General features: G+C 41.9%; 1 protein-coding gene across 1 annotated transcript in view; it reads left to right on the top strand.

Moving 5' to 3' along the window:
- The window catches only part of CHP1 (calcineurin like EF-hand protein 1), a 255,811-nt gene that overhangs the window by 39,227 nt on the left and 190,878 nt on the right, over positions 1-25,706 (top strand). The gene's annotated exons all lie outside the window — the stretch shown is intronic.

Below are 25,706 nucleotides of genomic sequence, written 5' to 3'. Positions count from 1 at the left end.
CAGTCATGACTTTGAAACAAGCTGTCATTTGCCATCCTATCCTCCCTGCAAGGAAGCTCAAACTGAGAGAAATGTTATGCTAAGTCTCAGCTCCATAATAGGGCATCTGTTAAAGGGAAGACTTGCAGTACTTACCCATGAGTCCATGAGTAACTTGAGCCTACTGCTTTATAATCTCTCCACTGTTCTAAACTATTGTTTGTTCCTTCCTGTCATCCCACTAGTTCAAGGGTGGGCAAACTTTTTGGCCTGAGGGCCACATTGGGGTATGGAAATTGTATGGCGGGGCATAAATGCTCACAAAATTGGTGGTAGGGGTGAGGGCTCCGGCTGGGGGTGTGGGATCTGTGGTGGGAGTACAAATGAGTTCAGGGTGCGGGAGGGAGCTCTGGGTTGGGTTACAGGGTGGGTGAGGGCTCTGAGATGAGAGGTTTGGGGTGCAGGAAAGGGCTCTGGGCTGGGACCAATGGGTTTAGAGGGTGGGAGGGGGATCAGAGATGGGACTGGCTATTGAGGCATGGGGGGTGATGGCTCTGGGTGGGGCTGAGGATGAGGGGTTTGGGGGGCAAGAGAGGGAAAGCATGTCCCCTCTCCGGCTGCGAGGCATGGCCAGGCAGCTCTGCACACTGTCACATACGCAGGCACCACATCTGCAGCTCCCATTGGCCGGGAACCGTGGCCAATGGGAGCTGTGGGGGCAGTGCCTTCAGACGGGGCACTGCACAGAACTGCCTGGTTGCGCCTGCGTGTATTAGATAGGAACTGGAAGTGGGGGAGTTGTCTTGCTGGCTGCTTCCTGGGAGCCACATGGAGTGGGGCAAGCCCCAGACCCTGCTCCCTGGCTGGAGCTGAGGACCAGATTAAATGGTGTGATAGCCTGGATGTGGATAGTTTTTTGCCCATGCCTGCACTAGTTCCTGTTAAGTGCACTTCTAGTCTGGTTTTAAAAGATAATTTAATAGATATGCTCTGCATACTTAGCCATATCTAGCTGTGTACTCTAAGATACTTTAGAGACCACACAGCTTTGTGACAGAGAGCTGAATGCTATGCTGACTTATGCATGAGTTTTAAAAAAAAAGTTTGTTTCAGGGCCATATTTTGCTGCTAGCTGTGCAACCGCATTAATAACAATTGGAATGCAAAGGTATAATTGAAGACCAATTTGAGCCTATAGAACATCTTAGTGCAGGACTGATGCATGAGGGAGTGTGGAGGGGGGGAATATTAAGCTTGACTTTTACATACCAGGTGGAGTATGCAGGGGTTGCAATTTGGTGGGGAGAAGTGTAGGGTGTTGGGTTTTTTTGTTTTTTTTTTTTACTAGCTATAATTGAGAAGTGAGGGTAGATCTACAGTGCAACAAAAGAAGCAGGATCCTTAAGAAGGCAAAAGGTAGTGTGCACTAATTTAACAAGACTAGCATAATGCATTTGCATAACGGAAGAATTGAAGTTACTTGTACAACCTTAAATTCGGGGAGGAGGGGGTGTTGAACTGCTGTGTGCTTACTTTTTACAATCTAAACTTTTTTTATTGTAGCATTTTGGTGTGTAATAAGTTGTGTGGGGAAAGCAATGCCAACGATGCAGGATTAGAGTTTTGATCTGAATATGGACTCGTGATGGATCTAAGATCCTACAAAAGAGTCCCCTGGTTGTGGGCAAACCTCAACAGAAGCCCTGTTTGTAATATTCATGGGCTTTACCCCACAGACTGTTTAATTATAGCTGAGAACTGAAACTGTCAGTGAAGGTTGAGATCTCAGAGGGTGACTGCATCTCTCAATTTAAACACAGGACTGTTCAAGAAATACTTATAGGTGCAAAGAGAGGATGCTGCACTTACCATAAGGAAGTACTTTCCAGTCCACTAGTAATCAAAGAGGATGTTTAAACATTCTTGTTTATCCTTACCAGAAGAAGGATAAGAACTTTTGAGGCTTGCTGTTTATTTTTAATCTTGGAATACCAGTGTTATGGCAGGAGACTGGAAAAGTGCTACTGTTGTGCTAATAGTCAAAAGTTTAAACAGATGACTAAAGTAACCAGAGGCGGGTTAGTCTGATGTCAATCCAGGGAAAATAATGGAAAAAAAAATTAGATTCAATTGATAATTAAAGGACAGCAATATGAGGCTGGTTAACATGATTTTATGGGAAAAAGATCTCCTCTACCCTGGTTTCATTCTGTAAGCACAAATTTTTAACAGTGAGGATGATTAACTGTTGAAACAAACTACCACAGACAACAGTGGATTCATAAGAATGGCCATATTGGGTCAGGTCAATTGTCCATCTATCCCAATATCTTGCCTTCTGATAGGGGCCAGTGGAAGATGCGTCAAAGGCAATCTGGTCCTGGTGATTTATTACTATTTATCAGTCTGTTCCAAAACCACCTCCATTGATGCCTCAATCTGGGACAGTTTCTCAGATTTGTCACAAAAAAAGACAGGTATAGGAATCTCCCTTAGGTCCTCTGCAGTGAAGACCAAAGCAAACAGTTTAGTTTAACTTTCCCACAATTTCCTTATCTTCTGTGAGTACTTCTTTAGTGTGTTGATTGTCCAGTGGCCCTAGTGATTGTTAGCAGGCTTCCTACTTTTGATACACTTAGAAAAACTTAACACTTCTCTTTTTGTCTAGCGTAATCAGGACAACTGTATTTAGACAATGTGTAAAGGTTTAAAACAACACGTGGGGGTTCCTGTGGAAAAACAGGAAGGGGGCCAATCTAGGATTTAGCTTTAGCTTTTTTTTTTTTAAGGTGGGAATGGGGCACAAGTGCACATAAGTTTTACCCCTCCCTTGTACAAATACCGAGAGGGATACTAGCCTAGCTGCCAGGCCGGCTCCGGGATGTCTGTCCTAGCTGATAGGGCGGGGCAGGCGTTGCTGGTGGTACTAAACGTTCCCTGGCACAACAGGCTCAAATCCCATGCGGGCGAATGGGGGATCAGCTCAGGCAGCGTGGGGCTTTCCCGCTAAAACAGCCTTGGGTGAGTAGGCGCCACAACCTTCGACGCCTTCGGTAAGGGCTGGGCTCCGGCCCCCTGGCCTCGCTCCCCAGTAGCGCTACCGCCCCCTTCCCCACTGGCTTTCCCGCGCAGTGACATGAACACACGTTTAATTCTAAACGGTCCCTTTAAATATAGGTGTGGGGAGGGGTGGGAGGTTGAGTGAGAGGGGAGGTCTTATCCCGCGGGGTAACCAATACTTTCGGAAAAAGGTGCTCCCCTTCTGACCAATCAGAGGAGAAAGTTGTGCAGGCGGGCGCCGAGGTCTTCTGACGGATGCATCCACTGACAAATGCTCGTCGAAGGCGGAAGGATGACGACGCGGTGCCCGATAGGTTGTCTCTCGAGTGGGCGGGGCTGGAGGTGGTGGGTGCCTGAGCCCTCAGCTGGGTGGCCGAGGTGAGCGGGGGAAGATGGCGGAGTGAGAGGAAGAGGCGGAGGAGAGAGGGCCGGCTCCGGCTCCGGCTCCGGCCCGGCGGCCTCGGCCAGGCGCAGGTAAACGGAGCGGGGATCGACTGCCTGAGGAGCGGGAGTGAGCCTGGCTAGCGGCGGGACCTCACCGCTCCCTGATTGGGCTGGGCCCGGGTATCTATGTACCCATCTCCCCGTCCTGCACCCTGATTGGGCTGGGCCTGGCCGGGTACGAATTCCGGCTGGTACTCGGTCAGGTTAAGTACCTACCCCACCCCACCCCGTTAATCGCGGAGCGGGCTGGATCCGGTCACAGGCACGTACGTCTTCGATGTCTCCAGTCCCCTCCCCCGCCGTGTGTGTTGTGTGTATGGTATTCCCTTGACTGGGCTGGGTGTGTGTGTGCCCCCTCTTCGCCATCTCATTCCCACTCCCTCAGCCCCCTGGATTGGGCTGGGCCTGGCAGACTGTGTGTATTAGCGATGCTCCAAAACTGGAGCCTCGGCATTCCAGGGGGAGTGTTTAATTCGATTCCCCGCATCTGAATGTCTCTCACACACACACGCTAGTTTACTCAAGTTAATAATTCTTCTCCAGAAGCTACCCGGCTGCTGTGGTTTATATCGCCTATCTTTGGCCTTATCGCTGTTGTACTTTAATACTAATATAGTTCAAGGGTTCGTAGAAAACCATAGCAGAAATAGTTTGGAGTGCTGGTTTAAAGGGCGCTGAATTCAAGTCTGTCTGAATGAGGAGAGCTCGAATACACACTGAAGAAGTCCGAATAACTTTAGAGACGCTGGAAGTATTGTTAATCCAGAGTGATGCATTAGATACAGTTTTGTTAGTAGGCTGCAGCAGATGGTTAGAAGAACGTATTTCCTGCTTAGTAAATCAGCTGAAATTTATGTTGAGAGAACAGCTGCAACCGTTGGTGTGCAGGTGGCAGAAAAATCAAAACACATAATTTGAATTTAGTCTATTCAGCTGGTGAAAAGAGTGCTGAATATTTCAGATTACAAAAATTGAGAGGATTGAAAATTACACTATTAAAAGATTGTATCTTTTATATATGAAGTCTGGATCTTAGTGGAACTCCTGTTAAATTGATGACTTCACCTACTTTTTCTTCCTCTATTATCTGTGAGTGTGTTGCATTGGGTGAGGGGTGCATACAAGGGAATGGATTTTAGATGTTTAAAATTCAAAGTCAAGATTCACAAACAGTCCTACAGCAGTAAAGGTGATTGTATGGACCCTGGAGAGAGGGAAATATTAACAAGAAAACTGATTTCAGTTTCAAGTTTCCAAATGATTATTGAAGACAGCAACCAGGAAAGTATTCTAAAAACAATGGGAAAATTCACATAATACAATATTATTTAAAAACAGGCTTCCCCTTTTCCAGATTTGTAACTTGTTGCCAAGGTCAGTGTACTTACTAAATTATGCATGTAGGCCTTTGTTCTGATGTGGTAAAAGAAAATTTTTCATAGAATCATAGGGTTAGAAGGGACCATGGGGTCATCTAGTCCAGCGTGTCTCAAACATGGCCACCAGGGGCTTTTTCTTTCTGCCACAGCCTCTTGGAGCCACAAATGCCAGAGGAGCAGGCAACCAGTATGAGTTCCTGGGGGCATTGGTGCTCTGGCTTCGGGCTTCAGCCTAGGGGTGATGGTCTGCAGGCTCCAGCCACAGGATAGCAGGCTCCAGGCCCTAGCTGCAGGGCTCTGGGCTACAGCCATGAGGCTCCGGGCTGTGACCCTGGCCACATGACAGCAGGCACCAGCCCCAGGCTCACCACCACTCCCCATCACCCCGGCCCCTGCTGCCTCCTGCCCACCTCCCCATCTAGAGTTTAGTTTGTTCCTTGACTTGCCAGGTCTAAGAAGACTTTTCTGTGAAAACTGATATTCCTAGGTTTGCTAATATCACTTTTCACAGCAGATGTAGTAGCTAGCTGAGAGCTGTGAAAGGTGATATTAACAAATATACAAATATCACTTTTCACAGCAGGAGATTTACTAGCTAGCAAGTCTTTAATAAAAAAAAAAAAAAAAAAAGAAGACGACGGGAACATGAAAAGCACCTTATTTGAGTTTTTATTTTATTTAGGTCCAGTAAAGAATAGAGACAACTGTACATTTTTTTTTTTTATTGTTGAGTCTGCAGAAAAAAAACAAAACACCCTACATACATAAGTTACAATTTGGACATGTATATGTGCATATTTATTTGTTTTTCCTAAAGTTAATTATTTTAGGAAAAATTGTCAGAGCAGCCACTAGCAAGAGTTGGTGGCCACACTCCTGAGGTCCCCAAAAATGTTGTGATAACCCCTGATCTAGTCTATCCCTCTGCCTAAGATGCAGGATTTGTTGTGTAACCCATCCATGACAGTTGGCTATCCAGCCTCCTTTTGAAAACCTCCAGTGAAAGAACTTCCAAAATTTTTACTCGGTTAAATCTGTAAATGATTAATACAATAAGCATAGAATTCTTGGTGTTTAATTTGGTAATGCTGTCATTAAATTTTCAGTTTGCTCTAGAATTTGATGTTGAAAATACATCACTACATTGTACTTTTCAGGAGGAAGGTAGGTAGGTAGAGGACATTTGAAGTTTCGGACACATGTGGAAAACATGGCAGGATATTTGAAATTAGATGCATGTTACTGATAAAATAACTAGAAGTGAAATAGTTATCAATGCCCATAATTAAATTATACTGTATTTAAGTTCGAATTAACTATTGTTTTAGATTGTATGCATATTCAGGAAGACTGAACTCATGTTGATTCTCTCAGTTTGTATTAGGAAGATTTTCTTACAAGAAATCTTTCTTTTTTCAAATTAAAGCTTAGATTCTGTTCTCTTCGATTCTGCAAGAGGTGAATATGTTGCTAGGATATTCCAGAATAAATATGGACATGCTTCTGACTAGAATTAACAGAATAATAAGAAGCCAAGTAACTCCCTCCTCCTTCACATGCTTGCACTCACCACTTCTACTCAACCCATGATAGGAGTACGTACATTGAACATGGTTTAATGATTACATTAAGCTGCACTGGCTCCCCAAAAGCTGCAGAAAATAAAACCTTATAATCTTGTTCCCGTGGGCGAGGGGCTGGTGGGGACTGAGGACCTGACTGTCAATGTTCTAAACTCCCTTGGCCAGCGGGGGCTAAAAATGCTGCCTGAATCTGAAGAATTGCTGTTGAGCAATTTCTACCTTCCTTTCCCTGTCAGGAGGATTTGTTTGAGGAACTCAGGAGATTATCTGTGTCCATCCCTCTACCTTCATAGGTCAACATAGTCTTTGAGAAGGAAAAATGAAAGAAAGGGAAGTTCTCTCAAACTTTTTTTTCTGACCTTGATTCTGTTTTATTTTTCCTCATGATTGCATAGCATGGTGTTCTGGCTTCTTTTTAAAACCTCTCTCTAGAATACAATAGCAGGACAGTGAAGGACATTCATTTCTGGACTGATTGTAAGCTCCTATTGGAGCATTTTGTGGCCAGGCTTCAAGTGCTTGAGATGCCATTAACTTCTTCAGCGAAAACATGGAATCCTAGTTCAGATGGTGTTTTTTACAGGAACTTTCCCCTTACTATTCTGTTTCCATTCCGCACTGATGTGAAAATCAAGATACTCCTTCTTACCTAATTGACAGTAAAAATAAATAAATCTGCAGTTGGAAGTTTGTTCACATTTTTGTTGCTGATGCAGAAGGCAGAATGGAATCCAACTTATGCTGCCGGAGAACATGAGCAAAATCTTTTTATCAAAGAATATGGAAGAAAATACTAGAAGCAATTACAAAAAGCAGATCTGTCAAGAAGCTGCCATTTTTAGTTGCTCAGTTTTCTGACCAAAACTGCATTTTGAATCAATACTTGTGATAGAAAAGGAGGATCTGAAGGAAAAATTAGCTCTGGGGACCATTGCTTATGAAACCATTAGAGCCTAGCAGGTAGTGTAGCTCTCATATATATTCTCTCAAATCAAAAACATGGTTAAAAAGCAGTTAAACTCCAATTGGCAATTTCCTGGAAAAACTAGTTTAGGACAGAGTGCTGATAAATACTGTCTTAAACTTGGTTTGAACTGGAAAAATAATTGTACTGGTGTCCAGCAAGTTCAGCAAACGCAGAATGAATTTTTTGAAATTACGGATACATCCATTAAAAATACAGGAATAGGCTTGGTCTGTCCATTACATCAGTTAGTCTTCTGCTACAAAATGATGCCTAGCCAAATGGATCTAGACTGGTAGTCTGCAACTTTTTGTGCTTCTGATCGCTTAATGCTTCAAGTGTGCAACCCTGCATTATTGTCATTTTCATATAATCAAATGTTTTTTACTTTTGTTTATATAATATTGAAAACTGAAACATGTGATAACATGTATAACTTCCTTGAGAAAATATCAAACTAAATTGTATACAGACCTTCCAATATTTAGTGTTATAATTACATGTATTTGTATTATGTCCACTGCAGTTTTACTTTATTTGTATTACCCTAAATTAATTACAAATCTACTGCCTTATGTAACCATAGTTTGACTATGTAACTAAAACTAATTGAAATGAGGTGTGCATTGACAAAATAGAAATAGAAAATGCCTTAAACTGAGACTAACTGGTTTTTCCCATGATGGTAAAAACCACCTCTCATAAATACCATGCCACCCCTGGTTTATTTAACTTGCTTAAGTGACCATGCCACCGGTGCAACCATGAAAAACAGAAAATCCGTAGTTAGTAGTCTCTTGTAATCTGTAATCTTGATTTTTGCCTCCTCCATGCTTCCTTGCCTACATCCATCACACATGACCTTCAATCACTTTGCCTTTGTGTGCGCTCACAAACCTATGTTACTTCTTTCCCGCACCCCCATCCATTCCAAACCCATTCTCTTCTCCAGATATCAGCCCTTGCTGCCCTGCTTGGCAAAGCACAGCTGGTCAGACAGGTGGTATTAGAAAAACAAGTACGTGGTGGATCTGAACAGTTCTGTTGATTAATCTGGACAAAACTCAAATTATCTTGAATTAGGAGACTAAGAGCTTGTCTACACAGGGAAATTCACTGGCATAATTATACCACTGTAGTTATACTAGTATAACTGCTTGTGTGGACAGTCTTGTTCTAGTCTGAGTGCCTTTTTCCAGTTTAGCTTATACCATTTCCAAAGTAATATAAATTAACTGGAAAAGTGCAATGTTTCATCTTAATAAGTGTGTCCACATGAAGTTATACTAGTATAATTACGCTGGTAAATTTTCCCATGCTACTTAATCTTAACTTTGGAGTTGCTACTGACACCTCCATAAATAACAGAAAAGTAATTATCAAAAGGACACCTTACTGTTAATATGTGTTCCATACAAAGCTTTAAAGTTGTAACTGCTTTGTTTACTGGCAACAAAATAAGTCTTTAAATTTAAAGGTGAGCTGTATCTTATTCTGCCTCATACTTCTGTATGTGCTGGGTAACTTTAATTTTTAATGATACTGTATGGAGGGCAGAGTGAGAGCACTTGCATGCAAATTGTAGTATTTTAGAAACCACCTTAAGTTTTCAATGCTGGCAGCTGGAAAATCTGATTGTCTTGTAAACTAAGCACCCTTTTGTGGAACCTGTTGAAGTCTAGTATCGAACAACAATGCATTTTTAGAATCCCATTTTCCTTTGCTAATAGCACATTAACCTCACGATAGTAAATATGTACGTCAATAGGAATGCTGGCTGGGATGGGGAGAAACTCCAGTAAATAGGCTTGGCAAAATTTAGAATTTTTTTCCTAATTTTGACAGTTTTTATCAATTTAACCTCCACCCACCCCCTCCCATTTCTAAGTATTTTTATTTTTACAGTTGGGGTGGGTAAGGCTGGGGTTAGGATTAGGGCAGTGCTAACAGCAGGGCTACAGGAGCCTCCCTGAGTGGCTGAGGGGTCCAAGACACCAGGGTGCAAGGTGCGGGAGAGGCTGTGTTCCTGGCCTGTGGAGCAGATTCTCCAAGTTTGGAGCTGCAAGGAGGATGAGCCCCCTCGCTGTGAGGAAGGTCACCCTGTTGCTGAGCAGTTCTGACCAGAGATGGCTCCCACCTTCCTGGCACGTGAGTGAGGGAGTGTGGTCATGACAGTGGAGCTGCGGAGGGGTCCCTGCGGGGCTGGTGACACCCAATCCCTTTGGCAGAAGGTGCAGGGGAGGCTGGCATCCTGACTGGGTGGAGCAGAACCAACACCACCCTTCCCCTCCCCGCACCCTTCCGTGAGTCCCTATCCATGGTTGAGATCACACTGTTGCTGAAATGGCTTCTGCCCGGGGGATGGAGACATTCAGCAGTGGAGTGGGCTCCTCTGTCATTGGGGACAATTCCTCCTCCTCCTCCTTGCAGCCCTGGCTGGGTTGTCTCTGATCTGCTGGGCCAGGATGACTACAGCCTGTCCCGCACCTTGTGCCTGCAGGGATTGGGCAGCACGTCCCTGCAGCCATGCAGGGAACCGTCTACATCTCCCATGTCATGGCCACACTTCTGCCACAAGGGAGCTGCCAGTCCCTGCAGGTGCAAATTGTGAGGAAGCCTGTGGTCTTGGCAGGGCAGAGCAGAGACCTCTGACATTCCCTGATGGTGAGTGAGAGAGTGGGTCTGTAGCAGCGGGGCAGAGGGCTCCCTGCACTCCCCCAGGAGCCATTCAGCACCTTGCGACCTCACCCTCAGCTAGGTGAGTCCTTCTTGCAGTCCTAGTCTCTGCTCTGCCCTGCCAGGTCTGCAGCCTCCCCCCACACCCTATGCCTGCAAGGATCAGGTATCACAGGCCCTGATGCAGCACAAGGATTCATCTGCACCTCTTATTCCTGTGTGACACCAGGGGTGCAGAGGGCTTGTTTCTTCCATTGATTTCAGTGTCAGCTAAAATGGGTGTTTACTGACAGTTATCAACTAAAATAAAATCCTGTGCAGCATACCTGTAAATTACTAATCTTATGACCAAACAATCCTTTTTTTGTAAGTAGCAACTTTTTAAAGAAGTGTTCACTAATTTTAAATAAACTTCATTCACTTGTGCCTGATTTTCAAAAGTTCAGAGCACGTGCAGTTTCCATTGATGTTAGTGTGATTAATGGTTCCACATCACCTCTGAAAATCAGGTAGAAAGGATGTCAAGCTGAGCATCCTAAAAATTTAAATATGAAGTTAGTGGATATGTCTGAAAATTTTGTCCGTAGCAAATTGAGGTATATTACTAGTTGATGCTACTTGTGTGAGTGTGATGTCTAGATTCACCCATGAAAGCTTATGCTCCAGTACATCTGTTAGTCTGCAAGGTGCCACAGGATTTTGTTGCTTTTTACAGATCCAGACTAACACGGCTACCTCTCTGATACATTACTAGTTGAGGCACTGATTTGCATTATGTAGTTATGAAAAGGCGGCAGCAGCAGATGAAATATTAAAAATGGGACTTATTTTAATATGTAGTTCACTCATAGTCTCGGGTCTTACTTTGCTGATTCGAACATCTCTTGGAAATTGTCTCTTTCCTTTGGTCATGATGTATAGGCTTCTGAGAGCTCAGGCTCACTATTCTTTATCAAATCAGTCATCCTTCTATGAAGGACTTAATGTTGTGTTCCGTTCTCTCAAAATTATCTATTGTATAGTTAGTTAGTTTAGTTGGATTTGAGAGTGTCAAATTCTGACCTTTACAATGTGAAAATGTAAGGACTAACTTGAGAAAATAGAGCTAGAAATCACAGTAGATCACAGTGGTTTGTATCTTGGCTAAAGGTTCTGGCTCTTCTCGGCCTGTGAAAATGTTCTGCAATGCAGGAGGAGGAGAATAAAAAGGATCAGAATGCTTTCGTGTTTTGGGAATTGGGTTATGTTGGGAGTGTTTTTTTAATTGTGTAAGCTCTGTGTAATGAAGCAACCCTGCTTACAGGTGATCCATCATTCTACCATTTGGGTTGTCAGCATCACATTCTTGAGGCCTGATATTATTCCTTCCCCCTACAACTCTTTAGACAGGCGTTAAAGATATATTTGTTTTATCAACCTGCAATAATTCCATTCACCTCAGTTTCTGAGAAATCTCACTCCCAGTGTGTTGAGCAATTATCACCAAAAAAAAATTTCTTACAGAACAAATCCAGTTAAAATCAGTATGGGCAGTAATGTAGTGTATACCTAGTTCTCCAAGTGAGCTCTTCTGTGCATGGATTTACTGGTGGTCTTAATGAGGTATGGATATGTACATTTTAGGAGGCTGAGGAGTACAGTGTTTACTCTTGGTGGAATTCTGCACCAAAAAATTAAAATATACAGACTTTTGCAGAATTTTAAAATATTGTGTGCAGAATTTTTATTTGTCAAGATAACACAGTATAATCACACCACATTTCAATTATTTTTGGTTATTTATTTCAAAATATCTGTCAGCAAGTATGTCTGTAACAATACAGACGACAAAAAAGATTCAGGAAATGTTTTTTGACAAATAGATTCCTTGCTAGGCATATTAATACATAACTATGAGTAATAATTTATTTAAACAACAGTACAGAACCATATTTCCCACACCCCTCAGAAGCAGAGCAAAGGCTTGGGAGAGTCAGGGGTAATGAAGGAGCTGAGGGAGAGGGAAGTAAATTGCTGGGAAAGAGCCTCGGTGTGAACTTGGAGAGCTGTTGGGTTTGAGTGGAAAAGTATGGAACGGGTTTTTGGGGGGGGGGGGCAGGGGGCAGGGAAGGATTGTTAGGGAGCTTCCTCCTGCAGATCCTGGCTGACCCCCTAGCTTCTCCTATTCAGTCAGGCACATCTGCCCTCATACAGAAATTTTGTTCTTGCTTTGCTCTTTTCTTTGTTTTATTTATTTGTTTATTATCAATCTTGTTGTGCCAATCAGGTTCACTTGTATTCCATTTTGAGTGCCAATCAGCAAACTGAAAAGGAAGGGCTCTGGGTGGAAAATGATGGCACATGTGGCCATGAGGTTAAGGGTAAGTATAAACTATCTGTTTCTTTTTAGTTTTTGATTTTTTTTTTTTGATTTTTGTTTTTAAAGTGAGTCCCAGGGGGATTTGGCTTTCCATGGGATGCTTTGGGGTACTGGACTGTTACCAGAGTGTCTGCTTGGGTTGCTCCTGATAACTGAGCCTGATTTAATTATTTATTCTAGCAAGAATGAATGCTATTTGCGTTCTCTTTTATGCTGATGTTTAATATTTGACATTTTGACTAACAAATTCCAGGGCTTTGATTTCATTTTTGTCTCTTGCAATGAGGAAAGATGTTTTTGCGGTTAAGGCAAAAAACAGGGGATCAGGAAACACTGGATTCTGTTTCCAGGTCACCATAGACTTCTGATGTGACATTAAGCAAGTCACTCATCCTCTCTGCCACAGTTACCCCATCTGTATAATGAGAATAAGTTCTTCCTACTTATATGGGTGTGATGATGATGTGAAATTCATTAATATTTGTGAAGTGCTTTGAACTTGGTGAGAAAGTTAGAGAGATGTGTACAATAGTTGTGTTTTTCTTATCCACCTAATATCCACTCACTCTTTTTCAGTATGGGACCCTAAAATGTTAACAAGAAGATGAATTTCAGCTATTTGCCAAGCCAGGAATGAAGGTGATCTAGAGCAGGGAGGGAGACATAGGCAAGGAAAAACCAGATAAAGGGGGGAAGAGATTAATGGAGGAAGAATAAAAACTGGTGTGTATATGAAATCTTCCCCCTTTCCCACATTGCAGCATAGAGAGAGTGATTGATGGGCTTCCTGCTATAGAAGAGAAAAATGATCTCTTGGCAGCAACATGGTTGTGACCCTACACAGTTTCATCTTGCCAGTAAGCTGGCATCATCGGTTTAAAACAAAGACTTCATTTCAAACTGCCACTATGATCAGTGATGCCAAGGAAGTTCTAGTGGTGCTGGAGCATAGGTGTAGTCACCCTGGGATTCTCGCTCTTGAGTAAATGAAAAAAAGCAAGTGGAGCAGGAAAAGTACCTAACTTCTGTGTTCTTACAACCACTATGAACATCTTTCTTCACTTGTGGTATTCATAGACTTGTAGATTGTGGTTAATTAGCTCCTGGTTTATGGTACCTGTTTTTTTTTGAAATTGTGGCCAAATACACAATCAAGGTGCAGTGTGTGTATTCTTTTCCCAACACCACACTTCCCTTGCTACAGTATATTTCTGTGTCACAATTAAGAAACGACATAGCTACCTACCACTTTCCCAGCAGTGTGATATTTGTTGCTGGACACGCTGCTTCTGTGTGAGCAAGTAAGTTTTTAGTTCAGTATATCTGTAGCGTTTAGTTAGAACTCGTAAGAACTTCAAGTCTAGCTATCATTGCTGTTTGTGCAACGTCCTGATCTTGTGTAAATTGAAATCAGATTTTGAAGAAGTGAACTTTTGAGCATTTTAATTATGAATTAATTTCATTCTGTTCTCTGTTATTTCTTCTGTTTTTTCCTTTTGTGTTTTCAGGCCTATTCCTGGCATCCCAGAAGAAGTTGTTCTGTTACTTTTGCTTAGAAACTGATCATAGACAGTAAATGGTGAATGCTCCACTACTGGTGAAGAAAAGTCTTTTTTTTATCTCCATGATGTGTAATGAGGAAGTATTCTTCTCTTTACGTTTCAACTTCTTAAACCAGCATTTGATGTATGGAGCCTGCACCAGCTGGCTTCCCCCATAGGAGCACACTGCAAGCATTTTACAAACCCTTACAAGCAAGCAACTGAAAACAATGTTTGATATGTTCCTGAAGTGATGTCTTCAGAGTTTTTGAGCTCTGTTTTGCACCCTAGAGAAGATTTTTACAAGCATGCTCATACAGAAACCAGTCTTCTTGAATGATATCTCCTTCCTATATCTTAGGAGGGTAACATCTTCTCCCACTGTGTCCTATTGGAGAACCAAGTAAATGGATAATGCATCTGCATGTGATGCTGTGCCAAGCTATTTCAACGTGTGAAAGGTTGCAACAAGAATACATTTCCACCCTGAAATGAGGAACAAACTTAAAAAAAAAAACCCACAATCCTGGAAAATCCCATAATGAGGATGTCCTAATCCAGAACAAAGAACTGACTTTGTAGATAAATATCTCAATGTCACCTTGTGAAGCAGCTAATGCACAGAAACAAATACAGAATTACCTTGTCCATCATGGATGAATGAATCATCACATTCTGTGATCCAGAGTATTTGCATGTGTAAATCCACATAACCAGTGAATGTGAAGAGCTTTCACCAGGAAAAGAAGTTGCTCTGCACTGTCTCTCTTTGTAGCAAGCCCCTTCCCTAAGAAGGTGAATCTCTGAGAACTTCTTAGTGCTAAATTTGATCCTATAGTGTTGGGTTTACATTGTATCTCCAGTCTTCTTCAGCAGCAAAAGGAACAAAAAACTCTCTGTGATCCAAGAGATGGGACAGAACTACTTCTTTTTAATAAAGGAAGTGGCCTCTGGTGGGTTGGGAGAGGCTACAAATATAATGCTCCAACTCATCCCCTCAGGGTCCTGAGTGCAGTTTGTAACTTCTTCATACAGCTGATAGAGCTGGTTTTTAACTCTCCTTTGGCTACTGGAGAACTGGGAAGAGTACTCTTCCAGGGTGTAGATGGGAGGTCTGATGGAGAAACAAGTTCAGAGAGAGCAGAAATGCTGAAGGAAGTGTGCTCTTTTTCTGGCTTCTCCTGTATCTCCATCCCAAACTAAGGAGGAGATCATGGTTCTCACGTGTTTACACCAGATTCTTTGTCTCCATCACTTGTGACTTTTATACGGGATGTTTTCCTTCCATTTTAGATAGAAGCTTTATGTTGTTTAGTTGCTCTCTGCAGTGGTTGCCTGTATGGTCAATGAGCTTTCTTGGTGGAAAGGCCATAATTGGTTTATCTGTTTTCTTCTGCTTGAACCTGGACCTCTTCATAGTGCACCTTATTCCAAGCTTGTGTTAATGTGAATTTAGCAAATGTGATTTGCTGATTTTTAAAAAAATACAATTTCAAATCTGGACCAAAAAAGGGGTATAGGCTCTGTTTATATTCTTTTTTTGTTTTCTTTTAGAAAACCACTGGAGAGAGTCAGGCAGCCTAAAAATGGCTTTAAAAAAAAAAAAGCTGAAATTCTACATAGCTCCTGGTGGCAAGTAGCGAGAGCAACATTTTATGACTCGTAGAGAAGGGAAGGGGTTATAGAAGGATGGGGAAGAGAGAATCTCTAAATAAACTCTTTTTTTCTTATATCTGTCTAATCTATCGTAGTGAAAGTTGAAGGAGAACAAATTCTGGAGTTGAACAAACTCATGCGCTGGCTTTGGTTCTGCTCTTCCCTCCTGGGAATAAAGTTGTGTAGAGCCACAGTGAACTTGCGTTGTGACAATAATGTTTAATTACATCTTTTCCTGTTTTGTACTCTCTTGGAGAGAAAATCAGTCTCATTGGGTAGGGAATGTTGAGCTGTACATTTCATGTGTTGTTTTCAGCAAGATGTAATGGCATCAGAATATAATAAGCACCAATGCAGCACAGTCAGCTGCATTTATTGTTCACTTGGAGAAATGATTATATTCGTCCTGGGTAGGCGGTTGGGCTCGTTTCGTTTAAATACAGTGCAGTCCCTTGCCAAACAGAATTTGGATTTTTGAGTGTTAAAGACAACTAGAAAAATACATTCCTTTTTAGGGCCGCCTCTTACTGAAGTCAGTGAGATTTTGAATTGATTTCAGTAGAGGCAGGATCAGGCTGTTAGTGAGGGAAATCTCTGCTGTCAATGTCACAGGTTTAGATGTGATTAGAAGGCATCCATTATGGCAAATGTGTGTTCTTAAGCCTGGTGATTCTTCTTTTCACCTTCCTGACTCCATTTGCCCTCCTTCTGACATAACCACTTGCAGCTGTTTCTAGCACAGCTTGATAGAAAATTTTGATATTGTTTCCCATATATTGTAAAAGGCAGAGAATGGACTCTGAAGAAGGTGGACACACTTTAGCCCACTTTGCCACATTTATAGGAATAATTGTCTCCACGCTCTGCCTTATAATGAAAAAATGGAAACAAATGTTGACTTTCCCTGCCTGCCCCCTAACATGTAACCACTTGATTACTTTTTAAGATAGGGCTAATATTCTGTGGTGTCACAGGATGCAGTTGTGCATGCCCGAAAGAACCCACCTCAGTATGCTTCCTGTCAGCTTCTTTATGAAACTACTGTGCCAGGCAATACTGCCTCAGCCTTTAGACTTTGCTCTGCTTTTGTTTCTCCATTTTGGTTGGAAATCTTCCCGTATGAAAGGTTAAACAAATAAATAAGGGGCATGTGCAATAGATATATATACATATATATATATTTTAATACTTGTGGACAAAATGATGTTACAAGTTGTTTGAAAACAACAAAATCACCAATGTCTTCCATTTTGAGATGTGTATAGTTCCATAAGCATTAGTGCTTCGTAGCAAACTGTAGTGCCATGTTAGGATCAGTGCATGAGCCTAGTAGTATTTTTACAATTTCAGAGTGGCAAATTATTAATGACAATTATAAACAATAATGTAACTAACAGTAGAAAGTAGACGGTAACAGATGTTATGAATGTGGTCTAAAGATGCAGTATCCTTCGTAGGCAGTCGTAGTGACAATGCTATCTTTGGAACCAGAATTTATTAAATTGATGGGCTTTGTGGAATAATAGCTGACTTTTTTTTTTGTATTGTTTTTGGTAAAGTCTATCCAGGCTAAACAGTAGACTGAGCATCCAGACTAATCATCTCTTCATCCATATAGAATGAACTGCAAGACAGATCCAGGACACACACCAAATTGACAATGACATTTGTTTCCTTTTAGTCTTAATGAAACACCCTAAACTGTTCTTGCAGACTCTTATTTTCATGTAGACCACTTCATTACTACCCTTCCCATCCATCATACAGAAGCTGAAGAGCCACTGTATGTGTTTTATAGGCAACTTCTCCACCTTCTCATATGGGTATAATTAATGAGCTCTGTTAACTATTGAACAGAGTAATTTTGCAGAAATAACTCTGTTTAAAAAATATGATACTAATGTTAATCTTAATGAGTAAGACTAGTTAAATTAGAATCCTGTGGCACCTTATAGACTAACAGATGTTTTGGAGCGTGAGCTTTCGTGGGTGAATACCTGCGTCTGACGAAGTGGATATTCACCCATGAAAGCTCACGCTCCAAAACGTCTGTTAGTCTATAAGGTGCCACAGGATTCTCTGCTGCTTTTACAGATCCAGACTAACACGGCTACCCCTCTGATAGTTAAATTATTAAATTCAAATTGCTGTCTACAAGTTTTGTCAATTTTGTACACTTAGAATCCTAAATTATAGATTGACACTTCCAGTACTTTTCCTAGCTATCTGATTTTCTTTTTTAACTGCATGGCAATTTTCTCTCTCTCTCTCCACAATGCCTCTCCCTCTACTTTCTGAGAATGGAAAGCTGAGCTAGGTGAAATCCAAATAGTTTATCACTAAGGATAAGATTTTGTTGTGGAAGTCATAAATTCTGTGACTTTCAGAGACCTCTGTGACATTTTCCCTTCAGTTTCAGCCATGCATCTGGGGTGGTGGGGCCAGAGTTGTCAAGCTGGCGGGGACTCTGAGCCACTGCGGGTGCAGGGGACCCACTGCCGTCAGCCACTGCAGGCAGTGGGGTCCCGCATCTCTGAGCCACCGGCCTTGGAGATCTGAGCCACTGTGAGCAGAAGGGACTGTAGCTGTCAGCAGCCGCTGTGGACAGTGGGGGCTCCAGAGCTCTGTCACTGCCACTACCACTGGAGCCATCAGCAGCTGCAGGAGCCTTGGAGCTGTCAACCACAGTGGGTGCTGGAGCTCCCCCCTCTTCCAACTGCAAGGCTTGGGCTTCAGTTGTCCCCCGGTCAGTTCCCCCATCCCCATTATTTTTAGTAAAAGTCAGAGACAGATCATGGGCTTCCCTGAATTTTTTTTTATTGCCTGTGACCTGTCCCTGACTTTTACTAGAAATAACTGTGACAAAATCTTAACTTTATTTATCGCTTTCTCAGGCAGTTTAGGCTACTGAAGCAAGAGATGGAAATGACTCCCAACCCAGGTTTGCAACAATCTGTGTATCGTGTATCTCTGATTTCCTAGAATAGCTTTTTTCACCCACCTCTATTGTTTTTCACCCACCTCTGTTTTAAAAATAAGAGACTGCTGTCAGCTACAAGAGGATACTGCATCTTTTCTTGAGACCTGCCTGTAAATGGCCACCTGGATAAAATGGGTAGCTTGGGTTTCTGAGTTGATCTAGTTTAATTAAATGGGCAAAATGTATTGAGATACAAAACCAGTGATTCTTGCAGAGTTAATTATGTAATAAAAGGAGTCTCTGCATATTCCGTCTCTCCATGTATATTGGGCAGGTGGGCTGTTTACAGTAGAGCTCTGGGAACTGTGCTCAAAGCTAGTTCAGTTCTGAACAAAAGTAGCTATACCATTGAATCAAGTAGTTTAGTGCTTGGGGGAATCAGTTGATTAAAAAATACCTCTGAAACTGGAATGCAAAATAGCACAGTATGTAGGGGGAAATATCCCTGATGCAAACAAAGCCATAAAAAGATTTAATAAAACTAGAATTTTAGTAGCAATAACAGTTTTGCATGTAATAGTAACTAACTTGCATTAGTAAGATTGTACAGTAGAATAAGTGGTAATAACCAAATAAGTTTGTGGTGTGTGCTGCAGGGAGTTGCATGAAGAGAACAGTGTCTCTTTTTAAGAAGATAGAAGAATTCCTCTTACTGTTCCCCTCTTTTGAGGGAATATGGCGCTTAAATACCATGGTGATGAGCCTGGTATAAAAGTATAGGTCATGCGTCAGAATTGGTGCATGTAGGGGAAGAGTGGGCAGTTGTGCATGAATGACTGGTTTCCCTATTGCTTGTTTTGTAGTGTAGCATGTGCAGTGCCTCTGAGAGGAAAGTGCTGAGATATGAAGACCTGTTTCCCACAGTTGGAAAGCATAATTCAAGCTTTTGTTGGAGAGAGGAGTTTTTGTTTTTTATAAAAAGAAACGAAGTAGAGTTGTGACAGGTCCTAAAAAGAAACTATTGCAAAATGTTGACAACCCAAATGTTTGTTCTCCATGGACAGAATTGCAGGATTGATTTATTTATTTCAAAAGACTATCCTACTTCGTCTTTTAAAATTTTAAGTACAAACTGGCCATATGCTTCCATTTAAGATTAAAACTGTTTTCTATTCACCTTTTGAGTTTTGCAAAGCCAGTTGCAGTAGATTCTCTGGTAAGGCAGAGGAGAACTGATCTGCTGCTGTGGTATTTGTCTCTGGCAACTATTAGAGGGGCATTCAAAAGAGCCCATGGAGTTTTAAAATACAGCCCACAGTTGACCTTGTCTTCAGTACAGAAGTGTAGCCTGCAGAGAATATACAGCTCAGCATGCCATATTCTGTCCTGAGTTGAATTATTAAACCAAAATGTGTATTGATCCATGTGGTAGCTTAATCTCTTTGATCAGGATGGGATATTACATGCTACCATCTGTAGTGTCAGAGAGTGGCTGAACTTTGCTTTATTATTTAGTAAACTCGTGGGGCCATTTGTCCCCTGGCAAGTTGATAACGTGACCCTGTGTTGAGCCAAAATGTGGGCACCCTTGATATAATGTAACCAAGATGGACGTATGGATAAGTAATTAAGTGTTAGCAAGTAGGGCATATCCAATAGTAGTCTTGGATATGAAAACCTGTGATCTGAAGGATGGTGATTTGAAATAAATTCCAGCCATTAAATTATTATTAAAACAGGAAACATACCAAGAGGAGACCTTAACTTGATCATGTCTTAGTCATACTACATGGTATTAGACCAGCCATATACAATTACGAAAGTCTAATTGCCAGTCTTTTACCATATTAATGAAAACACTGTCTTGCTCATATTTCCAGAATATGTACTTTTCCTAGCTGAGTAGAGTTTTTTGCAAGACTGTGTTACACAGTTACAATGAAAACTTTAAGGCTATTGGCTTGTTGCTGCCAGTGCAGACTTTCTGGTGTACTATTCTCCAGGGGTAACTCAATTTCCAAGGACTGCTCACAGCAGCACTGTCAGAGATCCTGCTGACCTAAGGCTACTGAGCTGTGGTATGATTCCCTCCCAAGCCCTTGATTCTGCTTTGTTTTGCAAGCAAGGAAAATTTCAGATGGTTGTCAAGTAGTCCTATGCTAATACTAGGTCTAAGCAGTGCTAAGTCTAGATCAGAAGTGTGTGGATTGTGCAGAAACCTGTGGTCTGCTGTCTTGCTCACTGGTGCTGGAGAAGTCTAGCAAGTACCTGTGCTGTGAATTGCAGCTCTTGCTCAATACAGCTGGCTGTTAAAGACCTTCTCAGCACTAAGAAATCCTTGTGGCAAGTTTTTGGGAATAGAGAGCTGTGGCAAGCTTCAGGACAATGATATTTTAAATAGGGCTTCGCTACCAGCTCTGCTGTCAAGGTTATTTTCAGGGTTTTACGGAAGTACTCCTCCGTAATAATGGGAGAACAGAACCTTTTCTGCGGAAGTTTGTCAGTGCTCCTAGAGACCCCTTTTTCCCCTGCATTGGAGTGACCGTTCTTTCAGCTGTGAATGCAGACTAGCTGAGATTTCCTTCCAAGCCCATTCGTACAGCTTTTTACTTGAGCCAGAGTGGCTATATGTTGGGCAATTCACGGTGCAGCCTTTCCTCCCAAAGGTTCAGCATGTTGCTTCCAGAGTATGGCCAGGCTAAGGCACCAAGGGCCAGCAGTGGAGCTTGGGTGTCTCACATAGCAGTGCAGAATGCTACCTATGGACACCCTCCCCCCCCCCTCGCACATTTTCCTTCAGTCTGCTTTGCACTTTTTCCTGAAGTTTGACTTTAGAATAATGTGTATACATACACAGCATAAGTAAAAGATATGTCTGGCAGTAAACCTACATACAAAGCAGTCACGTATACCCAGTTTCTCTAAGGGTATGGCTACATTAGAAATTTCAAAGCGCTGCCCTGGGAGCGCTGCCACAGCAGCGCTTTGAAGTGTGAGTGTAGTCAGAGCCGCAGCGCTGGGAGAGCTCTCCCAGCGCTGCTTGTAAACCACATCCCTGATGGGTGTAGCGTGCAGCGCTGGGAGCCCTGCTCCCAGCGCTGCCGCCCTGATTACACTGACGCTTCACAGCGCTGCATCTTGCAGTGCTCAGGGGGGTGTTTTTTCACACCCCTGAGCGCGAAAGTTGTAGTGCTGTAAAATGCCAGTGTAGCCAAGCCCTAAGGCTTACCTTTTATCTTTACTGTCAGATGTTCTAACTTGCTGTAGCATATGTCCTGTGTAAATTCTGTTTTCTCTCCAAACTGAATGTGTGTTTGCAGGGCAACTAAGAGAATGTTCATTTGTGAAGCTCTAGGCACAAAGAACTGCATGGACAAAATGAGGAAGAATGGCACAGGCCCACAAATCAAGTCTTTTAGAGCTAGTATTCTAATTATGCATGATTCAAAATGTCTAGTGTTACATAGTTATTACCAGTAAATTCAGATATGCATTTATTCATAATGAAGCAATAGGAACTAATATACCAATAGCTTGAACTTACTGCTTTGATTCTCAAATGTTGTTTTTAGAGAATGCACTGCCTCTGTAGAGAAAGGGGCAGATTATACAGATAGGGACAGAAGCATGGCACCAAAACTGCATATCAGGAACAAGGATCATGAGAACTCGCCTTTTTAACCTCTTGCCTGGTTCACATTAGGTCCTGAGCATGTAAAAAACAGGGCATGAACTAAGCATGTTTAGTGGCGAGATGAAGTTTCTCAGCTGCTGCAATTGTAGCAAACAGAAAGGTGCAGAGTTTCCCAGGGTGTGGGGAGGGCAACAGGTGAAATCCAAGTTGGATAACATAAAAACTGACTCATAGTAAACTGAGTGCAGGATTTGCTTGACAATAGGTGAAAGAGGTCTTTGCCTAGTGAGGTAAATTCTTTGGAGGGGGTTGAAATCAATAAGCACAGTCCACATATTTCAGGTGTTGAATAGCTTTTTAATAGTATTTTCGGGTAACTCTTTAGCCACATAGGCCACTGTATTGAAGCATACTGGTATGAACCAGCAGTAATGGCACCCTGTAAGAATGAACCTGAAGTTTTTGACAAATTTGTGTTTTTATTTTGTTGACCTCTGTGACTAAGTTTTTTTTAAAAGCTATAAAATGAGATTTGCTCAGTGGATGTCCTGACCTCTAGCAATATAGGTGACAATGTTTTGTTCTTAATTTCACTGATTGAAAAAAGTGATTGACATGAGAACACTAATGGAAATCAGGTGCCATCTATTTGTTTGCAAACTTTTACTATGTTTTCTGCAAAGAATATTTCTCGAGCCACTTTGTGGGTGTTTGGGGAAAATTTCTGCTGAGAGTGTTAATTTTTTTTTTATTTTTTTTTATGGTATCTGTAGCAGAGCACAAGAACTAATGCTGCTTTTCCTAGACTGAAGCATGTAAACTCATAGAAGCTCTCAGACTGAGACAATTAGCCTGCAAGATTCCTTAGTTCTGTCTTATTACGGCTACATCTAACTTTGCAGGAGGACTTAGTGTATGTGAAAATCCCTCTGTCAGAAATTCCCTTTTGTTTCTTTGAACAAACAGAATGGGGCAAGAGGAAGGGTTTATGGGTCAAGTTAACACCTGTCTACATTCTTAGCCAGAGTAATACAAGCACACCCACACTTGCAGGTTTGGTGTGGGGGCCATATATTTTTTTCTCGTTGTTCTTTCCTTAGGTATAGAGTAGTTGCCAAATGAAAAAGGGAATATTAAGGTTTACTCTGTGGTGACTGTATTTTATACTATCAGAATATGGTTGAAATTTTTCCTTTGGGCCAGCTTCTGAAGGCAAAAAGGAATGGTTAAAACATGTTTAACCCAAGTGATCAACCATGCCACTAAAACCTTACTGGACATCCTTCAGGACTACTCTTCAGTTTAAAATCCTGCATTAGTACTTTTTTCATCCCCTCCCCCCCCCCCCCCAAATAAGGCCTGGTCTGCACTTAAAATGTAGGTCAACGTAGTAACAGCACTCAAGGTGTGAAAAATCTGCACCCCTGAATGTTGCAGCTATGCTGACATAAACCCCCTATGGCTAAGTAGACAGAAGAGTAACAGTAGCTAGGTTAAGAATTCAAGTTGGTGGAGTTACTACAGTGACAGAAAAACCTCTTCCATTGTTGTAATGTACACTACAGTTGTGCCACTGTAGTATTTGTAGTGTAGACATTGCCTGAGGGGTAAGCAGTTAATGTATTTACAGATACACACTAATTTCCCTTCTAAACAAAAAGTAAATAAAACTTCATTGTAAATAATCTTTGTGAGGCGCATGGTCGAAGAGCAGAGGAGAAATGTTGAAGGTGTTCTTCAGCTCCAACATAGGAATGGGATAGAGTAGATGCCTTTTAAAAATAATTTTTTGTCCTTAAGTTTGGAAACTAGCTTGGAGAATACTGAACTTCTGATAGTATGATCACATTTTTATTGTACTCAATAGACCATGCACAAGAAAGATTAGTGAAGGAATTTAGTGGTAACACTGGAAACCATTTACTCCATTGCATAGTGTGTTTTGTGTGGTAATACTGAAAATTTCTCCCTGTATATAGCTGAAGTTTTCGAAAGGCAGCTTGCTTTTATATCTATGCATCTTTGGGGATTTGAAGAAAAGACTTTATTCTTTTGACACTGTAAAGAGGAACTGTTTAAAAATGAACTTGGAAACTCTGCACCTGTATACAATTTTTTTTAGCAATAAAGCAGCACGGGCTGAGAATGCACTGAAACCTCATTGTGTGTCATTTGTTAGGAAAAGAAGACAAGCTATATGGTAGCCATGTTGTTTCAGGTGAAACTGGTAGTTCTGCCTAATAGGTTCCCTGACCCTTCTCATTTATAAGACCTTGTTTTCAAAGTTATAAACAACTCTGCCAAAACTTTAATGTGCCTCAGGCTGAATTATTTTGAAAAACTTCAGCCAAAATGATTCAGCCATTTACAAGAACACAGACTAGGGAAATGTACTTTGTTTTGCACACACTTAAAACATTTCTGATGACTTTTTCTTTTAAAATCTCTTGCACCCAATTTGGCAGGTGGCCTTTGTCAGGGATGTGCCTTTTGCCATTCCTATGAAAATCTGCCCACATTTGTTCAAGTTAAATCATTTTGAAAAATCAGTTTGCTCAGTTTCAGTAGATTTTAGCAGCTACACCCCCTGATGCTTAGGTCCACATTGGGCATGCTCCAGCCGTGTTGAGCAGGACTATCTATACAATGGTAGCTCTGGACTGCATTGGGTAATTCTGTACTCTCACCACACACCCCCACTCCCAGAGCAGTGCATAGGAGGAAGTTGCCTGATATGAATGCAGAGGGAACAAAAGCTCAGTATGATTAGGACAGGTAGCCTGAGGAGAGGGGGAGAGAAACTGGGACTGAAGTGGGAGAGGGAAATTGAAACTGGGAGCTGGAGTGGTGAGGGAGAATGGAACTGAAGATCAGTGGAGTTGGGGAAAGAGATCAGATAGGAACTAGCATGTATACATGGGAGAAGTGGGACTGTTTGGACAAGGAGACTGGGACAATGATTGGAGGTGATGTGCACACTGGGAATGGCTAAGTAAGGAATTTGGAGTGGGATTAGGAGCAGGGAAGAGATGGAACTAGGACACAAGGGATGGAAAGGAATCTATGACCATTAGAGAGCAGTCTCCTCCAAAGTCAGGAATGGAACCCAAGATTGCTTTCCTCAGCTGTCAGCAAATATCTGGGAAATCCACTGCCTGAGTGTCCAGTCCCCATCTAGCACTGGTCCACAGAAAGGATAAGACCCTACTATTGCTAATCAGTTACTGTATTAGCTCAACTGGCAGAGGTTGGTGTGGTAGATGTAGAGGTTTCAACACTGCTGACAACCTGTGTGGGTGGTGTTATCATGCCACATGATGGAATTTTGATTTTTAAAAACCTAGCAACCTGCATACACAAGCTACATTAACCTTGCAGAATCATACTCAAGTTAGGAAATGCCAGAATTAAGGTTTCCTGTGCAATGTCAGTTCATTCCCCTTGTGTGCATACATTGAGAGTGTCTTTTAATTACATGATCACATTCTGTTTTTTCCACAGGAACCCCTGC

The sequence above is a fragment of the Chelonoidis abingdonii genome, chromosome 4, assembly GCF_003597395.2.
Source record: "Chelonoidis abingdonii isolate Lonesome George chromosome 4, CheloAbing_2.0, whole genome shotgun sequence".
Taxonomy (NCBI): domain Eukaryota; kingdom Metazoa; phylum Chordata; order Testudines; family Testudinidae; genus Chelonoidis; species Chelonoidis abingdonii.
The sequence above is the reverse complement of the archived record's forward strand: the minus strand, read 5'-3'. Positions and strand labels throughout refer to the sequence as shown.